The sequence below is a fragment of the Trematomus bernacchii genome, unplaced genomic scaffold, assembly GCF_902827165.1.
Source record: "Trematomus bernacchii unplaced genomic scaffold, fTreBer1.1, whole genome shotgun sequence".
NCBI lineage: Eukaryota > Metazoa > Chordata > Actinopteri > Perciformes > Nototheniidae > Trematomus > Trematomus bernacchii.
In genome coordinates, this window is record NW_022987839.1 from 609,473 (window position 1) to 624,729 (window position 15,257).

Genomic DNA, 15,257 nt, shown 5'->3' on the forward strand with positions numbered 1-15,257 from the left:
AGGTGATGTGATGTCTAATGGGAGCATACAGTAGCTGTTACACCTTGTTAAATAATCTTTGTCGGTGCTTTATAGAAAGGGAACAGTATGCAAACAGAATAGGCAACATGTTGGCAAGAACATCGTGCTTCAATAAAATAATTGTTGGTTGCCGAGTGTCCTTAAATATCGTAGCATCCTCGAATGCCCTCAGAGTCGGTTGAATCCGGTTCTGCCTGCAGGACACCTTTCATTACCTTAACACTGTGTTAAATGTTTGAAGATTGAAGGAAATACTTTGCCTGCCTCCTCCTTCCTTTCTCCCTTCATGTCACATAATAGCTTGCATAACCCCACCTCTCTATCCTCTTGTGTCCTCAACATGCACACCTGACGGGACAGGTGAAGCGAGCTGAGGAGCAACAAGAGGCTACAGCATCCCTCAGGGCTGAGGCTCCTCTCCTTTGATCCTCCACAGCAGATATGATCATTGAGGGGACCTCACCACCCCCCAAAAGACCTTCAGAGTCCTCTCCCTGAATTCAAGCTGTCCTAATCCCAGTGATCTTTATCTCCACACTTTAAAAAGGACCTGTTTGTGTCTCAAAGTTCATCAGAATCTCTCTGATGAGGAGTTTCACTACGGAGGGATGAAGCAGCTCGGCTCTGCCACCTGTTTGTGGGCTGCTTGGCCTCCGCTCTGCATAAAGAGGCTGAGGGTGAGCGAGAGTTCCCCCGCTTGTGTCAAACTCATAGCTTTTAAACAGATGCTGGGCCCGCTGCAGCCAAACCAGAATCACTTTTAGTGTTGACCCATGTGGTAATTCTATTTAGTTTCTTACAGACCCCATTAAATTCACCCAAATGACTCGAGCCAAATATATCAAGCAATTTCATTTTATATGCAGCTATACTTTTAGTTTTTACCAGCGTGCACAGGTTGGTTTAAAAGATTCCTCCATGAGATATATTTTGAGGATGATTTAAAAGGGGAGTTTAAGTTACTCTTTTCCCACAGGAGCTGTGTTAAAGTGTTTGAGTTATATTGTTAGAAGCTTGTGTGGGAAAGTCTTCAAACATATGTTCCCTCAGAATAAGAACTGTGCATGCTGTGTGTTGACTCACACTATCATACAATGTTCGACATCCACACCCTCTGTATCTGACAGAAAGTGACAGATGCATTTCAGACATGGTAGACAATTAGAAAAGTAGTAGGCGGGTTACAGAGGAAGAAATTAGCCAAATGTGTTGATTGTTCTTTTCTAATTTAGCAGAACATCCCTATAAAACCATCTGCACTGCCAGTTAATTGTCTATTACCCTCCTACGTGGAAAACAAAAACAAAAAAACCTAATTTCCCTCAGCGGATGCTTAGCAGCAATGGTTTTATAATGGCTTACACGTTGAAATGTCCTCTTCTATTTTATAGGAAGAAGGAAAAATAATAACAGAAACATTCCTGAGGGGCTGTAATTTTCTTCCGGCGGGTAAAACTTGTCCATTATGGTCAGGGTCAAGGAACAGATGCAACCCCGTCATCAGGCCGCGTGGTCGGCCACATCAGAGCCGCCCGTCACGACCAGTGGAAAGGCCCTGTCTGTTAGTGCAGCTCACAGCCAATCAGCAGCCAGAGGCCCCAGCGCCTCGGTACATTTGCCCCCCTAACCACGCCGCGCTCTAATTTAAGCACACATCTTCCATTGAAATTACAGTATACATACCCACCCTTCCCTGCAATTTAAATGATTTGCACGTTGATGGGGTGAGCTCAGACAATGCTGATGCAGTGGATACTGAGGAAGTTTCTTTTTCTTTGTTTTGTGAAGGTCAGTGGAGCAATCGAAAGCTTGTCGAGTTCACAGGAAAACAAGAAGACACAACATTTGATCTGTTCAGTGATAACATAGCAGTGAAGTCACACAGGAATGGATCACTGCACAGTAAAAATGGCTCACTGAAGATGGCCCATGCGATTGACTGCAAAACAATTTTATGAATGAGCAACAAGAAGTGAGATGTAACACTATTTAGGCCACTCAAATTCACTTTAGTCAGATGTGAAATAAAAACTAAACAAATAATTGAACCCCTCAGAAACAGATGTTTCTTGTGTGTTGGTTTGATGGGTGTGAAACATAATAGAATAATTTATAAAAGATGCTCAACAGTAACATAAATCTTTATATTGCATCACTGGTAGTAGAATGAATACTAAATATATTTTACAATTAGGTTAGAAGTTTATAAAAAGTACAGAAATGTAAAATGTAACCAGAAAAACAAAGACATTTGCATATTGAAACTTCATGTGACTGTCTGGTTGTTTGCCAACATCAACTGTTTGTCCAATCTAATCCGTGTGTTAAAATGTTTTTTTAAACACCGTGTACTTTTACTAATGGAGAAGCTCATTTGCATTTAGCAGCGGCATGAATAAAGAAAAACACACCCTTGCAACACTTCTGCATACCTGTTATGAACAAGCTGCAAATCACAAGGTTCAGATTGGGTTTTATTCACGCATGAGTACACGTCTCTTATCTAAAGTATGAGCGCTGTTGTCTTGATGCCAATAGGTTGCATACAATCCAAGAGTGGAATTTTACAGGTGCTGTGGGAATGTGAGTCTCCTCTCAACGAAACAAAACAAAACATCATCATAGTTGTTTTTGGACCTGAAGTAAATCTGAGTCTGAGACGTTGACAGAGAACAACATCAGCTTCTCAAGGGCTTTATGCATGTAATAGGTAAAGTGAAAGACGTGCAGACAATCTGACACACACACCTCACCTGGGAATGCCTCAAAAAACACACAACTCTGCTTTGAGTGGTGCATCCTGGGATATGTGGTGGCACTGATGAGTCATTGCATGGGAACCTGCAGGGTAAAATTGATTGATGTGGTGTCTTGGTATTTGGACTCCTATTCAGACATGATCAATGGCGTATTTAGATTTTATTTTTAGAAGGCTTCTCTATTGTGCTTTTATTTTTCATTGTTGTCAAGTGTCTTATTATGTGAACCAGATTCAACCAGTGCACTGTGTTGGAGACAATGTTTTTATTTGGCTTCATTTGCCAACAGTACGCAAATAGTTGGCAGGTGTCTGATGCACTGGCATATTTAACCTTTACCAAGCAGACTAAAAGATCTAAGATATTAACCCAGGCAAGTTGTTCCCAATTTATATGTAACCAAGGGTGTACTTTTAGCTAAAAGTAACATATAGTTAGTTGTAAAGTGTAAATTGTTAGCGAAATGTAACAGACAAACAATTGCAAGTATAAGCTAAAAATAACAAATAAACTGTCAAATGTGTTAGCTAAAAGTAAGAGATAAGTACTTTAAAAAGTTGGCTCTAAGTAATATTAACAATTCAAATCATTGAAATAGTTAGCTTAAAGTGTAGAGCAGAAAGAGTTAGCATCAAGTAACATAAACAATAGAAACAGCTAGCTAAAAGTCATGTATTAACAATTCTAATAGTAAGCTAAAAGTAAATGCTAACTATAGACAAACAGTGGAGGAAGGGTTTGTAGATACATATTGTAAAAAAGTTAGCTAAAGGTTACAGATAAATTGGTTGATTAAATGAATGGCTAAATGTTAATCACATCCACCCATCTGCCATACCAAGTGGTAGTAGCCTAGCTTGATCAAAGAAACCTAAACTTTTACAATTTGTTGCCTATATCTATGAGAAATGCAAATGTGTATATTTGTTCTATTTCCCTTTACCATATGTAACATCCTGTACAGAACTGTAACAAATCAATCCATGAGAACGCGTGTATAGTGACTCTTGTTATGGAGACAATACTTCATGACAGATTTATTTTAATCCCCATTGAAATGTTTTGGCCTATTAAAGTGTCAAACTAGTTTTCCAGTAATGTCACGTGGCATTAGTCCAACTTAAGTTCATCATAGGCCTACATGGATGTCACGTTTACAGTTCAATTAAGGTAAACATGCTTTGTGGTACATTCATTTACTCAGGTGTGTTGAAGGCCCCACAATGCCACGCTATCGCACAGTAAGTGCTTTTGAATAGGAATTTGTTCATTGTCACATATGATGGAGAGCCGAGGGGGCCTTGGCATTTGAAAAGGCCATATTTGAGGGCCTCCTCTGTGAGTGTTTACCTTCAAGGACAAATGAGGCCATTGAGTCGCTGCGAGCTGTGAATGAGCTCCTTCTGCACACACAGGCTTTTTGAATGAACATCAAAACAACCTCAGCAAACCCAGGGACGAATTCCTCAGGCGTTTAATGTGAGGGCAAATAGGCAACCACTTCAATAAAATACCTCCTGGATGGAATTGCATAAGTCAGAATTTTACCGGGGTGAAACTCGGGGAAGGTTTACCTGAAGTTTTTAAGTAGTATTTAAATAGAGGGGATTTATTGTGTTGACAGAGTTACAGCGGACATACGTTTGACTGGTATGTGCAGGTACAAAAACTCGATTGAGGAAATGCTGAGGCTGTCAATCCTCTACACATGGGGATGTTGATTGGCTTCACCACGTCAAAGCAGAATTCATTCACTGCAGCTTTGTAAAATATATGGAGGAAGAAGTCTGCCACATGTCTATTTATACATGCCGTCTTTTTGAGGTTGAAAAGACAATAACAAGTCGAGCCCTGCGAAGGCCATCCTATTTTAATTATATTGTACCAAAGCTCCCCCGCCCCATCTCCCTCCCCTTTCCGCAACCCCTTCCCTTCACAAACACACACAAACGGCATCGCATTACACGCTAACATCCCCGCGCCATGTAATTATACAATCGCCAGAAAACATTTATTTTTAGGGTCAGTAAATGTTTGACTTCTGCTTGTGTGTACCATGCTGAGAGAACAGGCAGGGGTATTTCACTATAAAACATTTAACAACTCAAACTTCATTGTCCAGTTTGTTTTTTTTTATGATCCTGTAGGCGTTCACTTGAGTTGAAAGCATTTTCAGTTCCAACATCACCCAAGAAAAAGACTGGAAGCACACACTGTTCTCATATAACAGGTGTAACTAGTTAAAGCTATGGTTACTGTACAATTAACATGACATGCATTATAAGGGATTTAAATGACATAATTCAGTTGTAGTGATCTGTTAAGGACTTTAAACAATATGCGGTACAATTATTGTTGGATTTTAGCAACCTGTATGAACATAAAAGTTGGATTTTCACAAGAAAACACAACCTTGAGAAATAATATACAGAGTCAGAACTATTTCGCAACATTGGTTTCTTACTCACAACAGACTTCTACTGTTGAACAGAAGGAAATGCAAACAGTGAAGTGGTTGATGGTGTCCTGAAATAAGAAATAATGACCCAGAATAGCACCATCATTATTTTTAAATTTCCTTTAATAATTTTAGATTGCATATCCTGTAATCCTTAAAGCTGGAGAACATTTTACTTCCATTTTAATGGACTATTGGCCAGAAAGTGAGTTTTGAAAGCCAGAACTCTCCGAGGCCGGCAAATTATTCTGTGAGTCATTGGGATCGGTTGGCAACTCTATTAAAGTTTAAATTATATATTGCATTATGGTAATTTTGTGTGCCAGGGAGAATAATATCTTAGTCATCGGATTTAAAACCTTGTTATGACTAATTCTCAAATATTTTAGCCATGAGTGCGGTGAGTTTAAGATATTTTGAGTCGTCCCTCCTTTAACAGACACTTTTCTGTTCAGCGCTACAACAATGAAGGCATGGTCATTGTTAAACAGAATATGCACACGTGCAGAAACACAGGTAGCATCATATTCCTTTGCTTTTATATTTTGTATAAAATACGTAGGCTATGTGACGTCACATAGGTTTCTAAAGAGCCCTTCTGAATTGGGCAGCTACTCGTTAAAGCTTTGCCATCTTAGCAGATAGTCAGTAAAACTCAGGCTGCAGAGACATGTGACATGTGACGGCACCAACTTTTCACCAAAAGTTGACCACGCCCTCAATCATGCAAAACTTGAAGCCTTTATATAATTTTAACGGTTGAGTTATATAAAAACGAACCCCAGCGTACAGTTGAGCGAGGATATTGGCTATAGAGATCAAAACCTTTTTTTTGCAACGGCGGAAAAAACCTGTTTATTCCTGCTGTAAAGTCCAGACTTGACGTTAGACTAATGTCCAAAACTTTAATAAAAACATAACAAAAATGTAATGTTGTTGCATTCACAGCATTAACCATGTGTTTAACCTTGACAGCAATAATGGCAACAAACGATTTCCCTCCGAATGTGATTGAAAGCATAGTTTAGCACAATATGAGAATTTATTAAACACAGCCATTTTATTTTGTGTTTATCCCTTCATATTAATATTTGACCACCAAATGTGTATACATCTGCAACTGATAGAAGGCCCAAAAATGCACCATTGACCAATCATTTTGTAGTCTTTCCTTTCATTTTTAAATAAAGAAATCTATAGGTGCGACGTAAGACAAGGCCAAGAACATTTTGGTTTTGGTCTTTCTTTAATAAAAATATGGAATATTGCCATCCTTACTTTAATAGTACCCTCCAGTAGAATTGTCACTTGGAGTTGACACAGTATATAGTTTAACAGCACTACACCTAACTCTTACATTCATGTAGAGAACGTTTTTAAGATTTGCAAACAGAAAGAACAAAAAATCAACGGTGAATTAATTTATATTACATATTTAGATTTCCACTTCTGATGCAGATGCAGAAATATACTGCAAGTCTGCTGTGAATGCTCTTTGCAGAACTTCTTTACAGGTATTCTCTTCATTCTGCTCATCAGTATAACTTTGATTGTAAGGAACAAGACTGCACATGGTTTGTGCAATTATCTCTTACTCATCAAAAGTTCATGAAGAGGTGTCCAAAAATTAAACCTGACAAAGAATGAGAAGGGATAATTGCTGTTGTTGCTGCTATTTGCTGTGACTTGTCTGTCTATTGTCCGTCACATCTTCTGATGGCAGTATTTGCATATCTGCTAAATGTACAAGTCTCTGTTCCAGGTAGGAGCATGCGCGATGACTACAGTGCCAGTGTTTGGAAATTAGCACGTTTCATCTGTGAAGTGCATGTGACAGCACACCTTTTCTTTTCCAAGACGCACGATCACCCAAAGCAAACTATTTGCAGAAGTCGAGGCCTTATCTCGGGTTCAGAACACATAAAACATTGACTGTAGAGGTTATCAAATCTGGTGATATGCCATGTTATTTAATCTAATCTAGATCAGGAGAAGATTGAATCCAAGGAGTTTCATAAGTCAGCAGAGAAACAATCTGCCAGGCCCCTCGAGTGCTTTTTCTTATCTAACACTTCTTATTGGTATCAGATTGGCAGATACATTTGCTGGAACAGATCTAGGTCATGTTTTCCAGATTTCACCGATAAGTGTAATTAAATCCTCAATTATATTAATTGTGGAGGAAAGAATATCCTCAGGTTTGTTGCGTAAAGTTTCCTAAAGTAAGGATGAATATAGTCAAAACGTGAATTGTTGTGTCACCCAGGCGCATAAGCAAATTTATAAGAAATCGTAAAAGGAAAGGTGAAAATGAATCAAACAGATTTATATGATGCAAAATCCTTTCTTGGCCAAATTCTGTTATCTTGAGCTGGAGTTTGGTGGGGGACAACAAAAGGCGCACCTAATGAACGATTATGATGACTCATACTCAAAAACAGAGCTGCTGGTGCTACAATGCGGCATATTCACACTTGTTTCTTCTCACGCGATTATTAAACGCAAGAATCCAGAGTATTCCAGGGATACAAAATTAGTTTCTAAAAGATTTATTGACCAACAGACACCCTGCGCTACTTTAAAGAGTCGGTTCACCTTCATTATAACAATTTTCTTGAAATAATTTTTGTTTTATTTGACTTGGAGCAATTAATACAAATTCCTTTCAGTGCAAAACTGGATGTGAACTTTTCCTGGGATCTGTAATGTAATAAGAAAAATGTGCAACATATAAATGTACATTCTAGATAGGGTCGGCACATAAAACCAACACTAAAACCAAATGGTTACTTTGGATCAAGCAATTCACAGGATTATTGATCACTTTTTTATACTTTCTGCTTCATTTGACTGCAGTTTTCTTTCTGGCTGTTGATTCCTTCATGCAACCTGAAACCTTCAGGCAAAGATGTCTTAACTTTTCCTCTTTCAAGGTTAAAGACCAAAGGTGAAGAGCCTTTAAGCTTTGGAAATACTGGCCTGAGGAAATGCAGCTGGAGAAAACTGATCTTACTCATAATGAATCATTAAGCGTTATTAATAAACTTTGGCTCTGGTTTTCTTGATGTATAACTGTTTCATTGTTTGTGGAAGTTTCCTTATATTCCCCAGAGCATTGAATGTTGAATCCAGTAAACCAGCCTCAACGTTAAATGTAATCACTGCTTATCAAAGGATGCTGGATGAGTCAAATTAAAGCGAGCTCTTCCTCGTTTTGAGTTTAGCAGGAAGTCAATCAGCCCTTTAGACATGCAGGAACTCACCGGCATGTGCCAAGAAATCCTCACTGGAAATCCCTCTGGAGAAATAAGTCACACATTGTGTTGTTCAAGTAAAGTAGTGTATGCACAATATGCATGAGTTTAATCAGTAAAATAAAAATAAACTATCCAACCTGTCCTGGTTAACACAGATTCTGATCACTGGTATTTGTGAAATGTGGAATTCCCAACTGGAAAACCCAGTCATTCATATAGCTTGAATGTTTTTCCTCACAGTAGAAATGAGATTTACTTCTATTGTCATTCTTGATTAGTCTGGAGACAGGTAGACCTCAGGGCTACAGCTTCATTACCTGCACTTAGTGTTTGGTGTTGATGGGAGAAGGGAGGGGGGGGGGGGGCACTTTACCCGAGATGCTATCAGATGACGGAGTATTTACCTCCATTGGTGTTTTCTATAATTAAAGAGTTTGCCTTTACTAAATGCTGTGACCACTAATCACTTCAACAACTGTCCTCCAGCGGCCTTTCATGATCTCGTGGACCAACGTCTCCTGTCGCTTAAGAAACATTCAAAAGACACACACAGTGACATTTGTCATATGAATATGAAACTTTAATTTCAGATCATGTCTCTCCTGCTAATTACAAGATGAATCACTCGTCCCTCTCTAATGTGTTTTGAATAACGTCTTTGAAATATGACACCGCCGCACAAAATCTGCAGCCTGCGGGAACGCCAAGCCTAAAGAAAACCACTGAGAAGCCTTGACTGTGTTAAGCTGGACAGCTTATCTACAACACATCTCCAGGGCTGCTTAAAAAGTCTGCAATTATAGGTTGTCACAAAGAAAGAAAAGATGAGTTAAGCTTGGTTGCTTAAACGACACAGGCTTATTTTAAAGGTTACAATTTACATCAAACATTGTTCTAGCACTTCATCCTTTCCAATCCATAACTTAAGAATTGTGTTTTTTATTTGAACAATGAAGTGCATGTTAGTACTGCAGAACAAACGGGCTTTAGAGTGAAGCCTTCCAGCTTCTTGTGTTGTAAACAGAAAACAATGATCATGATGGCAAACAAATAAGTCTCTGTTTTGCTTTGTTTTCAGTCAAAATGAAATAACGGATTTGTAATCACAAGGCAAAGGATTTGTTGTCTTTGAAATGGCTTATAGAGAACACACAGAATTAAACAAAGCCTACCGATAACTTTAAAAACAAATACAAACAGTACATCTCAAAAACCTCAAATAAAGTAACTTGGGAACAACATCTTACCCTTGCCTTTGCAGTTTTATGGAACTTAGCTCCAAAGCTTCATTCAAATCCCAATTTTGTTCCCAATTTGGGATCAATAAAGTACCTCTTCTCTTATCTTATCTTACACTCAATGTCTATCAGTGAACAAAAAATGTCTACAGATGTGAAACACTAACCCCAGATACAAAAAATGAAGTCTACAAGTATCAAGGAACCTTAATGGAACAACATATAATTGAAATACAACATAAAAAATATCAATGTACTTTTTCTCCGTTGGCAGCTTGGATTAGCAACACAACTCCCTCAGAGGAGCGGCTGACAATATCAAGAAACATGACCTCTGTCACGTGGAAGACATTAATATCTGGGACAGTTTTTTATTTTGCAATGTGATACCAGTAAAGCAAAGTCATGTGATGTCATTTCCTCCGGGGGTTACATTTGGCAGCGTGTTGGGAGATTAAAGGTTCTTCCGATGTGCTTCCTCTCCCTCTGAAGATGCACCCGTGCTTCCCTTCTAATTTGCCTCCTCCTGCCATTTGCTTTGTGCACAGATTGAGGTCTTTGAAGTGGTGTAGCTCTCTTGCATTATAATGTAAGTAAGTGTGTAATTGTACGTGTGTGTGTGTGTGTGTGTGTGTGTGTGTGTGTGTGTGTGTGTGTGTGTGTGTGTGTGTGTGTGTGTGTGCACCCGAAAGCCCTGGCATTGGTGTGGTAATACTAAATATAAAAAAGTTGAACAAAAGCTGTGTTTCCTGCCGTCCTAATTCCCATGTAACACAATGCAGGTGAACAATAGCAGCCGGCTCAGTCACCGTCATTATCCGCAGAGATTCACTGCAGCTTCAGTTACATGAGCCGACACACATCCCTCCAGTGGCTCCACTAAAAGAGGTAACCTTGCGTTTATCTGCGTGACCGTCGGTATAAAGTTGCATATGAAGGATGCTGTTTCCAAATGTTCTGTTTTTATGCTTTTTTTACATTTGGGAAAATAATTCTCCATATTGTACACAATATACAACATCTAATACTTCCAAACATGCAAAATAACTTTAAAGGGGCCATATTATGCACATTTTCAGGTTGCACATTTGTATTTTGTGTCTCTACTGTGACATTTCACCCTCTGTCTGAAACCAGAGCCCAGTCTGTTCTGATTGGCTAGCTGGTCGGCTCTATTGTGATTGGTCAACCGATCAGAGATGTCCCGCCCCTTAGCCGATCATGTACAATGTGTTGGAGAACCAGCCGATAGAAACGTGGTTTGGTTACGTAGTGATGTCAGTATGTCGCGAAAAATATACAAAGGACTACAAGGAAGGCATCTCAGGCAGGGGGGGAGGGAGTGGGAGAGAAACTCAACTTTGTGATTGCAGTCTTTGCAGATCATTTACAGGCAGAAAACATATAAAACACACACCAGTAAAAGGGAATACCCGAAGAAGCATAATAGGGCCCCTTTAAGGGTTCTTTTCCAGGCTGATTACACACTTAAAATGTTCTGTACATTTATTTTCAATCTGCTTCTTCATATGTTAAAGGTGGGGTAGGTAAGTTTGAGAAACCGGCTCGAGATACACTTTTTGTTATATTCCATGGAATGCTCTTAACATCCCGATAGCAATGAATATCTTAAGTGCTTTGACAAAAAATCCATTAAAAAATGTCATCAGTGGAAGCAGTAATACTGTAAAAAGCACGACCAATCATTTTAGCCGGCCCGGCTAAAATAACTGGATGGCCTACCTGCCTGTCAGCCTTCCATCTGTGCACAAACTTATCTCGTGCCCTCATTGGTCATGTGCGCGTTCGTGTGTGTTGGAGGAGGGGCTCTGTAAGGAAGTGGAAGATTTGTTCTGGCTGTGTATTTTCAAATTCTAGCGCACTCGAGCTGGTTTCTCCAAAATTACATACCCCACCTTTAAGTTTGTCTTTTTTTCACCAAGCTTTTATTTCTGGTCTGGCCTCGGAGTAATGCAACCAAGTAACTTTCACAAATCAGCACAACCCTATCATTGAGCTGAATCGCCTTGAATGTAAGTTTGTTTAATTAAAGCTGCATATGTTACCCTCAGATATTTCCCTAAAAAGAAACAAACAAACTTCCAGAAATAGCTTCACAGTAACTTCCTCCACAAGTTGTTCTTTGAGCCTCATCTTGCGTGCTGAGAGAGAAGCTGTTAGAAGTATCTCTGGTTGTTCAGTCTGCTGACAGACGTTAAAACGCTCAATGATCTGATACTGTAGCGTCTTTCATAAATTGAGAGAAACAATGGCTCTGCATCAGGCACGAGAGAACAATCATAACACAGAGCCACAGAGAGAAAGAGGCCAGATATTGATTCAAAGGTTTAATTACGGCATCCTCCAGGAACTACGTGGAGTCCAAACACAAAGACACTACATTGTTATTTCCTGAGTCTACAGCTGAGTGCATTTCAGTTCATTCTCCTTACAGTCAAGTCTGTTATAAGTCATTTATTAAATGTGATTATGGCATCAGGGGCATGCATGTTTTGATGTTTGTGCACCAGATCTTTCATCAGATTTTCGGACACTTCAAAGCAGAATTATTCATCTGTTAAACTATCCACCGAAATATTTGAAAGATAAAAGGCAAGGTTAACTGTAGAATTAAGTTACAAAACACTTTTAAACACACAATCGAACAGGTTCATAAAGTGTCGGAGAGGAAAACACTGCAAAACAGTTGTCTCAGTTGTGTATGTGAGTCATTATTCAGGTTTCAGATTTAAAAAACTTCTTTGAGCTGATTTATATTGGAAACAGGATGAAACATTATCATAGCACTTACAACATTCTTTATTTGTTTAAATACATTAGATTTTGTGTAGTTTTATTACTAGTACTGTAATTATTATGTCAAAATCAGTAAAACAGCAGGAGAAGACATGAGCTTTTGTGGTTATTTTACTTAAAATATCTACATAGATGTGTTTTAACAACAGTGCAACACCAGGGCCATTTTTAGCACCATTATGTCTCAATATTGTGCAGCATCGATGCTGCAGTAGTCCCACAGTAGACATACAAGTGTTTTGACAGTGTGTGTTGTTGCACTCCGTGGTCTTTTGGGGCTCTGAACCATCAGGTGGTCAACAAGACCTCACAGGAGCTGCTGGCATCCCCGTGCCCACACAGCCAATTCTCCAGCACTCGGCAGGACAATATTACAAGAGGCCCCTCACAATGAAAGTGGCCCCTCACAATGCAGGGTCCCCACTAACAATGAGGGGAAACTAAAGCAGCAATCATTGCAGGGCTCCCGATGAGGCAGACTACGGCCGAGCAGACGTCTAGGCTGGGGATTTAACCGAGGCCTCGGGCCACCTGACTGCAGGCAACCTGAGACAGGGGGGGTGGGGGGGGAGGGGGGGAGAGAATAATGCACTGGAAAACATCTACCTGAAAGACTGTTTAAAAGAGGTGATTAACCAAGCATTTAGGGGCAGGCAGTGCTATTTGATTGTGTTTAACATTTCTGGTCAAAAACATTACTTTTAAAAATGTAGAAAGTGCCGAACACTCTGGCTCAAAATCAAACACTCCTTTATTTAAAAGATGTGTTGGCCAGGCCTTCTTCAAGATCAACAAGCTGAAGAGGGCTAAACGTCATCTAAATAAAAGAAAATAGTATGTAAAGCCAAAATACGTGCAACACTTTTTTCCTCTACTTTAAAGGCTACTTCCAGTGATCAGCACCATATCACAATCATTGGTGAGCATTACTTTTATAGTATTTTATTAGCAGAATGTTATGTTTAATATCTATTCTTTCTAGTTACAGTAAGATGGGAGTGAAGCAGTATAATTTTACCTGGACGATGGATTTTTTGAAAGTCAAAGCATCAGTGTTGATACTTCTACAAACGACATGCTAATAGGGCATGGATCAATTCCTGGGAACAGATGAGGCTCCCAATGAATCAGGAGGACCCTTCTGAGTGACTGTTGTTATTAACACTTCCCTCCTGGAAAGCAAAACTAAGGATGGATTCCTTTAATATTGATAACATGACAGATTATACAGGGACTTTTAATGTGAAAATCAGCTCTCAAAGCCAAACCACAATCATTCACCCGAGAGCAATATTTACCCGTACACATCTTTGTTAGTTAATTTTGAATAACTTTGCATGAAAAAAGAAAGAACTTAGTAACAAGAGAAACAACCAGGCAAAACAAAGCAACACTGGCTCTGGCCTAAAGCTCAGAGCTCAAAATGAAGATAAAAAAAAGAAAACTGACAAATGAGAGGGTAAAAGTGTGCTTGCATGTGTGTGTCTGTTTGCCATGTGTGTGTGTGTTTATGATACGGTGCACAAATATTTACCATCTCTACCAAATGAGTGTGCTGATGTGGATTTTAAAAGCTAACATTACGGAGGATGAAATAATGAGCCTGTGGTTGCAGGAGCTGCAGAGAAACACGCTCGGACAAATAGGGATGGTGAGTAAATGGGGCCTTTGTTGAGCTCTGTGATACTTCTCGCTCTGCACAAACAGAAAGGAGGTGTCGGAGGTGATTAGGAAAACAAATGTCAAGTTCTTTCACTCTGCTATCAGCTCTTTTCAGCACAATCCTGCACAGGTGCATGGTGTGTGTTTGCATTCAAGTGAGTGTGTGTGGAAGCACGCCCAACTGAAGCTTCTGATAGTCAGGGATTGACTTGATGTAACCTTCATCCATCAAATCTTACACCCTTTACGCATCTAAGAATCATTGTTACGTTTTTCGATAATACTTGTTATTGCCATTTAGCTCAAAGCATTATCACTTTGAGAGTCTTTGAATAGAAAGCAAAAGTAAACAGCAGGAGATGAAGGTGCTTTCTGCAGCCGACAAACCAAACAACTGAAGGATCCTTAGCTTACTTCACAAACAGGTTGAGTCAAGAGTCACATAAACTAAACATAAAAATCTCATGCACTCTTGAGAGTTGACTGTAAGGAATGTTATGTGATTGCCTGTGAGAAAATCCAACCCATAACTGGCCTTACTGGCCCTGACGCTTCTCATAAATGGTAAATAATTACAAAGTAATAGACAAATGCAGCACACGAAGTGCTTTGTTAAGGGACAGACAGAACACAGTCAGTGCTCTTGTAATTCTCTGTCTCTGTCAACAGAAACCCATATTTGTTTTATGATATGCTCATTAAAATACTTGCAGAGTTTCAAGTAATATTTTACAGGGAGGGTGCGTTCAAGGAACTTCTCCCTAGATCATTTTATTACAGTTGTATTGCTCTGACATGTACACAGAGCAGGAGAAACACTCTCTAAAATGGAATGCAGGAGTTGTAAATTATAATTCTGATGCTGATCTTACATGCCACTTCAAAATGTTCAACATCAGACATTATTTTTTATTTTAAGTTTGCAACGGCATTGTTTTAAATGGATTAAAGGGGCCTTATTAAGCTTTTGGGGGGTTTCCCTTTCTTTTAGTGCAGGGGTGTCAAACTCAATTTCATCGCGGGCCACATTGGAATTATGGTGGCA